This window comes from Apium graveolens, chromosome 1 (genome assembly GCF_009905375.1).
Source record: "Apium graveolens cultivar Ventura chromosome 1, ASM990537v1, whole genome shotgun sequence".
NCBI classification, from domain to species: domain Eukaryota; kingdom Viridiplantae; phylum Streptophyta; class Magnoliopsida; order Apiales; family Apiaceae; genus Apium; species Apium graveolens.
In genome coordinates, this window is record NC_133647.1 from 175,715,345 (window position 1) to 175,723,688 (window position 8,344).

The 8,344-nt window shown below is 42.7% G+C and overlaps 1 non-coding gene across 1 annotated transcript; it reads right to left on the reverse strand.

The window, feature by feature from the left end:
* Positions 1-7,789: 7,789 nt before the first annotated feature.
* Positions 7,790-7,872, reverse strand: TRNAL-UAA (transfer RNA leucine (anticodon UAA)). Its single transcript has one exon. It is a non-coding gene; the product is annotated as a tRNA-Leu (tRNA).
* Positions 7,873-8,344: the final 472 nt, after the last annotated feature.

An 8,344-nucleotide genomic window follows, 5' to 3' on the forward strand; every position in this document is an offset into this window, starting at 1 on the left:
ATGTCGAGACTATTGAGCTTCTGGGCTCTCAAGCCCAAGCTGCGGTAATTTTCTTTTTTCTTCTCTTCCTTTTGTGAATTTCAACTTTTCTTGTATCCCAATAAATTTGCGCCAACTCATACATATTTCTTTGCAGAGTAATACCTATTTCCAGGCGGCCCTACATCAGGCTAGATCTTGGAAGGGTAACTCTGATGTTTTTGAAAAGGAGATGAAGAAGTGGGAGGAGAGAGCCAAGGTCCTAGAGAAGAAGCTAGACACGAAGAAAGAGGAGCTGGCTAAGGCTCATTCCGAGCTGGTGAAACTTAGGAGCGATAAGGATAAGCTCATTGATGACTACATGGATTCTGACAAGTTTAAGAATCTCATGGAGATTCATGATGAGGGTCTTTACTCCCTACAGTTCACTCAGGGATGGGATGCGGCCGTGAAGGCTGTTTCTGAGAAGTACCCGGGCTTAGTCGACCCTAAGGACTTTATAAGTCCTGAGCAGGCTGAGTCAGAGGACAGCATAGACGCCCTCTTCGACTCTCCTCAGCCAGATGATCGCATCTTGGATCCTAACACTGCTTCTCCTCCCGCTTCTCCTGCGAAGGACGCTGAAGGCGCTGATAAGGAGAAAGAGAATGAAGGCTCCCGCATGGAGGAGTAGTTTTTCTATTTTGTAATTTTATCCTTAATTTATGTCTGGACTTTTGTTTGTATTAAAACTTATTACCCTGCGGGGCTATGCTACTTTCCTTATTTGCATTCTCTCCTTCATTTTTCTGATACTTTAATATTCAAACTTGGCTTAATGGGTCACACAAGTATTATCACAACTCAAACATCCATAGGTTGAAATAATTTCGAACTCTTCAATTTCAAGTCTGGTTTTCCAAAACCTTACATCTATAATAGCTAAAAAAGAAAAATACTATGCAAACAAAGCTTCAAGGTGCTTTTAAACCTACTTGTCATAATGACAAGTGAGAATCGTACTTCGACCATCTTACACGTAGTAAACCTTCAGGTTTTGTGCGTGCCAGGTCCTCGGGACTTCAAAACCTTCCATAGTTTCCAGCTTGTAGGTTCCTCTACCCTGAACGCTCTTGACTCTGTACGGCCCTTCCCAATTTGGGGCAAGCTTTCCTTTCTGTCCAACACCAGAAGCCTCTATTTTTCTCAAGACTAGATCTCCTTGTTTAAAAAATCTCTCTTTAACCCTTAGGTTGTAATAGAATGAAGCCTTTTTCTGATATTCTACTATCTTTGCATGTGCTTTATCTCGCACTTCATCAATTAAATCCAGGGCTAATCTCTGCCCTTCCTCATTTTCTTTCTCATCGAAGGCCTGAATCCTTGGAGAGGAATGTGATATCTCCACGGGAACTACTGCTTCCGCCCCATATGCCAACATGAAAGGAGTTGCATCTGTCGTGACTCTACAAGTAGTCCTGTAGGCCCATAATATTGGAAGTATCTCATCTACCCAATTATTTCTTGACTTCTCGATCCTCTTCTTTAGTCCATCCAGGATTATCCGATTTGCTACCTCCGCTTGCCCATTGGCTTGCGGGTGAGCCACAGAGGTGAACCGTAACTCAATTTCATTTTCTTCGCAATACTTCTTGAATTCCTCGTTGTTGAATTGTGTTCCATTGTCAGTGACGAGGATACGGGGAATTCCATATCGGCACATAATGTTTTCCCACAGGAATTGTGCAACCTGCTTAGTTGTGATTTTGGCCAAAGGTTTGGCTTCGATCCACTTGGTGAAATAATCAATGGCTACAATCAGAAACTTCCTTTGTGCTGTGGCCATAGGAAAAGGCCCTAGAATATCCATCCCCCACATAGCAAAGGGAATAGGTGAGTTGATAGAGGTCAGCATCTCGGGGGGTTGTCTGGCGACTGGTGCATGCTTCTGACAACGATCACACTTCTTTACATATTCTTTGGCATCAGCCATCATTTCTGGCCAATAGAAGCCTAAACGAGTTATCTTATGAGCCAAGGCCCTGCCCCCCAAGTGTTGCCCACAAATACCTCCATGCACTTCCTCAAGAGCTAAGCGTGCCTCATCGGGCCTGAGACACCTCAAGTAAGGAACCACGAAAGATCTTTTATATAGAATCCCATCTATCAAAGAGTACCTTAGTGCTCGAACAGTTAACTTCCGTGCCTCAATTGCATCGCTTGGCAACCAACCGGTCTGAATGTGAGCCTTGATGGGATCAATCCATGACGTCCCCAAGTCTACGGGAGCCACAAGCTTAACATCTATGCTTCGTGTCTTCAAAACACGGAAGTACACACTTCCTGAACTTTCTTCAATCTCAGATGAAGCAAACTTTGATAGCGCATCTACTTTAGCATTTTCTTCCCTTGGAATGTGTTCAACATGGCATTCATTAAATTGGGTCATCACAGCCCTTACTAGGCGAACATACTTAGCCATCGTATCATCCCTTGCTTCAAATTCTCCCTTTACCTGGGATATGATCAACTTTGAGTCTCCACGGACCTTTAAGTTTTTGACTCTAAGTGTCCCAGCTAGACCAAGGCCAGCAATCAGGGCTTCATACTCTGCCTCATTGTTTGTGGTTGGGAAGTCTAGCTTCATGGCATACTCAATTAAGAATCCATCAGGGCTTTGCAAAACCAACCCTGCTCCACTGGAATTTGTTTTTGATGCTCCATCAAAATAGAGAACCCAATATTCTTTCTCCTCGTCCCCATTGTCGACTCCCTTGTCTTGAGGTATGGTATCTTCCTGCCCCCCGACTTCTTGGTTGGGTATGGTACATTCCACCACGAAGTCAGCTAGTGCCTGGGCTTTTATGGCCGTACGTGGCTTATACTTGAGATCGAACTCTCCCAACTCTATTGCCCACTTAATCAGTCTCCCACTTTCCTTGGGACTGTGAATGATATTTCTCAGTGGCTGATTTGTTAGCACTTCAATTTGGTGAGCTTGAAAATAAGGACGCAGCTTTCTTGAAGCCATTACCAAGGCTAAAGCGAATTTCTCAATGGCTGAATAATTCAACTCAGCACCATGCAAAATTTTGCTGACATAGTATACGGGTTTCTGAACTTTCAGTTCCTCCTTAACCAACACCGCGCTCAAGGCGCTTTCTGAAACAGCCAAGTACAAGAATAAAATTTCACTCAGAACTGGCTTGGCCAACAACGGGGCCTGGCCCATATACTTCTTTAACTCTTCAAATGCCTTCTGATTTTCCTCACTCCATACAAAGTCTTTAATGTTCTTTAATGACTTGAAGAATGACAAGCACTTGTCTCCTGACTTGGAGATGAATCGTCCTAGCGCAACAACCCTTCCTGTGAGTTTCTGAACATCCTTGACAGTTTTTGGGGGTTCCATGTCCAGGATTGCCTTTATTTTATCAGGGTTAGCCTCAATTCCCCTCTTTGAGACCATCAATCCCAAGAATTTTCCAGATCCTACTCCGAAAGCACACTTCGTCGGATTCAACATCATCTTGTGGTACCTCAGGACCTCAAAAGCTTCCCTTAAATGGGCTATATGATCAGTCTTTACTAGACTCTTGACTAACATGTCATCAACATAGACTTCCATAGTCTTACCAATAAGATCCTTAAAAATTCTATTCACCAACCTTTGATAGGTGGCTCCTGCATTCTTGAGACCAAACGCCATAACAAGATAAAAATAAACACCAAAGTCAGTGATAAATGATACCTTTGGAATGTCATCCTTATGCATTTTGATCTGGTTGTATCCGCTAAACCCATCCATGAAACTCAGCATCTCATGTCCAGCGGTGGCATCAATCAAAGTATCAATTCTAGGCAGCGGAAAACAGTCTTTGGGGCATGCATCATTCAGATCGGTGAAGTCTATACACATCCTCCACTTTCCATTAGCTTTCTTCACCATTACAGGGTTTGCTAACCACTCCGGAAATTGAATCTCCTCAATGAAACCAGCCTCTAAGAGCTTTTCCACTTCCTGCTTTATAGCCTCTTGTCTTTCCGGGGCAAAATTTCTTTTCTTTTGTTTCACTGTCTTCCGACTTGGATCCACGTTTAGCTTGTGAGTAATTAACTCCGGGTCTATGCCTGGCATATCAGCTGCTGACCATGCAAACACATCACTATTTTCTTGCAAAAATTTCACTAACTTCCCTCTAAGGGGCTCCTCTAATGTGGCTCCAATGAAAGTCATCCTCTCAGGATTCTTGGGATCTAAAGGAACCGAAACCAATTCTTCTGCTGGCCTTCCTCTATTCTCATCATTTTCTCGAACATCCATATCTTCAATAGGAAGAACCTGCCCCCCGACTCCATCTGCCCTCAAAGAGGCCACATAACAGCTTCTAGCCATTTTTTGATCTCCTCTCTCTTCTCCAATCCCGTTTCGGGTGGGAAACTTCATGACTGAATGGTAGGAAGAGGGGACTGCCTTGAAGGCATGTATCCCTGTTCTCCCCATGATAGCATTATAAGTTGAACTAGCCTTTACCACTACGAAATCCAGCATCTGCGTTGCTTGCCTTGGCTCCGTACCTATGGTGGTTGGCAACTTGATTATCCCTTCCACATGACATTCTACTCCAGCAAATCCATATATCGGCATGTCGGTTGGTGTTAACTGGGAGTCGTTATACCCCATCCTTAGAAAGGTGTCGTGGAGCAAGATATCCACAGAAGCACCATTATCCACAAGGACCCTCTTAACCGGGCTATTTCCTATTATTGGTGTTATGACCAGCGGGTCGTCATGGGGAAACTTCACACCCTCTAGGTCGGAATCAAAAGCCAATGTTACTTCTGTCCTGGCCCTCTTCGGGGCTTCTCCAACAATATGCATAACCTCTCTAGTATATGCCTTTCTGGAATTTTTGGACAATCCAGCAGCAGTTGGACCTCCAAAGATCGTGTTTATCACAGGCCCTTGAGGTCTCGGCCCTCCATAAATGGTGTTTATAACTGGTCCTCTAGGTTGGGAATTCCGCCCCTGATCATCTTGGTCCCTCCTACGATCTTCAAAGTTCTTCCTTCCATTATTATTTCTGTCCCCTCCATCTCCAGTATACTTATTCAATCTTCCTTTTCGAATCAAAAAACTCAATTTCATCTTTCAATTGCCTACACTCATCGGTGTCATGGCCAACATCTTTGTGAAACCTGCAATACTTGCCCCTATCTAACTTGGCGGGATCAGCCTTCAAGGGCTTAGGCCAGCGAATATCTCTGTCTTTCTCAATCTCCATCAAAATCTGACTTCTGGGAGCATTCAGCTTAGCGTATTCAGTGAACTTTTGCCCAGGTCCTCCCTTCTTGGGGGTTGAATCAGGGTTTTGTTCGGTTCTAGGATATTTGTCCTTAGCGATATACTCCAAATCAGTTTTTCGTTTCTTGCCTCCAGTGGGCTCATTACTTACTACGGTCTTCCTCATACTTTCTTCAACCTTGATATACTTCCCTGCCCTCTCTTGGAGCTGCAACATGCTCTCAGGGGGTCGTTTGGCCAAAGACATCTTAAAAAACTCATCCCTAGTTCCTTGTTGCAATGCTATCATGGCTACCTTATCATCAAGATCTGGGACTTTTAAAGCCTCCTTTGTAAAACGATTCAGGTAATCTCTTAAGGATTCCTTAGCTCCTTGCACAAGACTCATAAGAGATGCTGAACTTTTCTCATGGACTCTTCCACTGATGAATTGCTTAATAAAAGCCTGACTTAGTTCTCTGAATGATCCAATAGAATTTGGGGGTAGGCGACTGTACCATCTTTGAGCCATACCCGACAGGGTTTGAGGGAAGGCCCGACATTTTATAGCATCATTCACGGGTTGCAGCAGCAGTGCATTAGAGAATGTCCTAACATGATTAGCGGGGTCTCCCGTGCCATCATAGGCTTTGATAGTGGGCATCTTGAATTTCCTTGAGACATGGGCATTCATTATCTCTTCTGTGAAGGGTGGAGTTGGATCATCAGGATCTCCAAGGGGAAGGAGATTGCTCGGATCAGTTCTTGGGACAGCAGCCCTTCTTCTTACCGGACCATCCAGGTCTATGATAGGAGGAGGATTTCTCCCCCTAGGAGGTATGTGGGGTCTGGTGGCTTGGTGAGCCTCCAAATCACGCCTCAGCCTTTGGATTTCAGCCTCATGAGCCCTGATCTTTTCCTGCACTTCTTGGGGATTCGCCCCTGGGGTGCTTTGGGGGCGTTGCCTTCCATCGGCCATTGGCTCTTTTCCAGGACGCCTCCTTCTCGGGGCCACTTCATCATCCGAAGATTCGGAGTCTCTTTCAGTGTATGGACCAGAAAATTCCCGATCCTCAGGGATAGGATCCAAACCTCGTATATAGGGGGGCGACCGCCCTCGTGCTTCGCTTCGCCCAGCATATCCGCTTCCTCCAACCTCAGGGTGAAGGGGCATCCCATAAGGGGGGTTAGTAGTAACAATAGTTGAATATTCATACCCGACGGGTCGAGAATTCACAGGTATATGTATTTGTTGAACTTGAGGATTCGTACCTTGAATAGTCGGGGGAGTTGTCCCTTGTGGCTGAGGATGAGTTGCCCCTGTCTGGGCTTCCCCCTGAGTAGATGCATAAGTTGAATGGGGAGGAACCTCCACGGTTGATGAAATCACCTGGGTTGTCCCTGATGGTGTTCCCTCCTCCAGAGTGCTGGTTGTTCTCCGTGTTCTCGCCATGGTTGTTGTTCCGTTTTTCCCACAGACGGCGCCAAATGTTATGGGTAAAAAGCTAAGGTTATTACTTGCTGTATTTAATACTAAGATTCGGGAGCTCAAGGCCTTTAATGACTGCTCTCGTGTTTCGTGACTCAATCTGCCTTTACGAGATGCCTACGTATCTCTGTGAATTAGAGAATCAAGCCAAAAAACGTAGTTCTAATTGGTGGGGGTGAGACCCCTTATATAGATGTTGGGGGTCCTTGAATTGGACTTGGTATAGGAGACTTGGTGGGCAAGTCTCATAATTAGAATGGACTTTGGAGTCCTAAATAGTAGGAAACTGATTCCTTATCCTTTTAGGTCCCCTTGAGGCTAATCTCCAAGGAATTATATCCTTATCGGGACTCTTTTCAACATCCGATTTGTCCCTTATAAATTAATTACGAAATTAATTAATAATCAGGGGGCTTTTGGACCTTTTTTATTCCATCAGGCCTGATCTGGTCCATCAGGCTTAACCTTTCTGGTCTGAGTATCATATATCTTTTTATTGGGCCTAGCAGCCCACAGCTTGTACAATTAATGCAGTATTTAATTATACAATCATAATTTATTTATCCCTATCAGACTTATAAGTAAAATTATCCAAACACTTATATAACTTATAAATATTTATCCACTTATCACTTATAAGTTACTTATTCATTTTAAGTCATAAGTTACTTATTTTAAGATTTCCCAAACGGACGCTTAGTCAACTAAATCACAAAATTGGAATTTGATTGAGAAAATAACTTCTACTCCTGTGTAAGTCATAAATCGTATTATTTTTTAGTAATATATTTTTATGATTTTAATAACGAGTATTTTTTTGTAATAAATTTTGTTGGTTTTGCTTAAAATTTTCATTGAGTTTAATGAAATACATACAGTATTCACAATATGTAAACAACGTCTAATTAACTTAAATGATAGTAATAAACTTTAATAATTTACAACTTAAATATTTTACTCAAAATACAACAGAGCAAACACATGTGAGTTAAACAAAAAAAAGGTATATAAAGCACAAAAAATAAAATAAATTGTGAATTAAACAAAAAAGTAGATTTTGCTGGCTATGGGGTTCGAACCCATGCGCACTTATGTGCAGAAGATCTTAAGTCTTCCCCCTTAACCTCTCGGGCAAACCAGCTCATATGTTCAAAAATTCTTTTTTGACCTACAAATTGTAAGAATCTAAAATTTTATAAATTTTGCTGACCAAAAAAAAAGATCAGAAATTTGCTTATGACTTTATTTATTCCTCAGACTAAGTTTTGGCAAACCGTTAGTTTAAATTTATTAATTTAAGTGTCACAAATTAGTTAATAATTACCATTCAGAATTTCAGACGCCTCAGCAAAAGGAATGTGGGTCAAGCCTTCACCAAAAGGTCCAAAACTAAATGCAACTAACTATAGCCCAATTCCCAATTCAGAATTAGATTGAAATAGAATAACTAGACCAAGACTGCATAAAGCACAGGCTGGGTGGTAATGGGAGGCCCAATATTTAGGTTATATTTCCGAGATAAGGCCCAGTCCCATATTATCACGGATTCAGGATTCTTCGAAATTAAAAGAAGCGTGAAATGTACAAGTACTACATATACAAGTCACTATGTT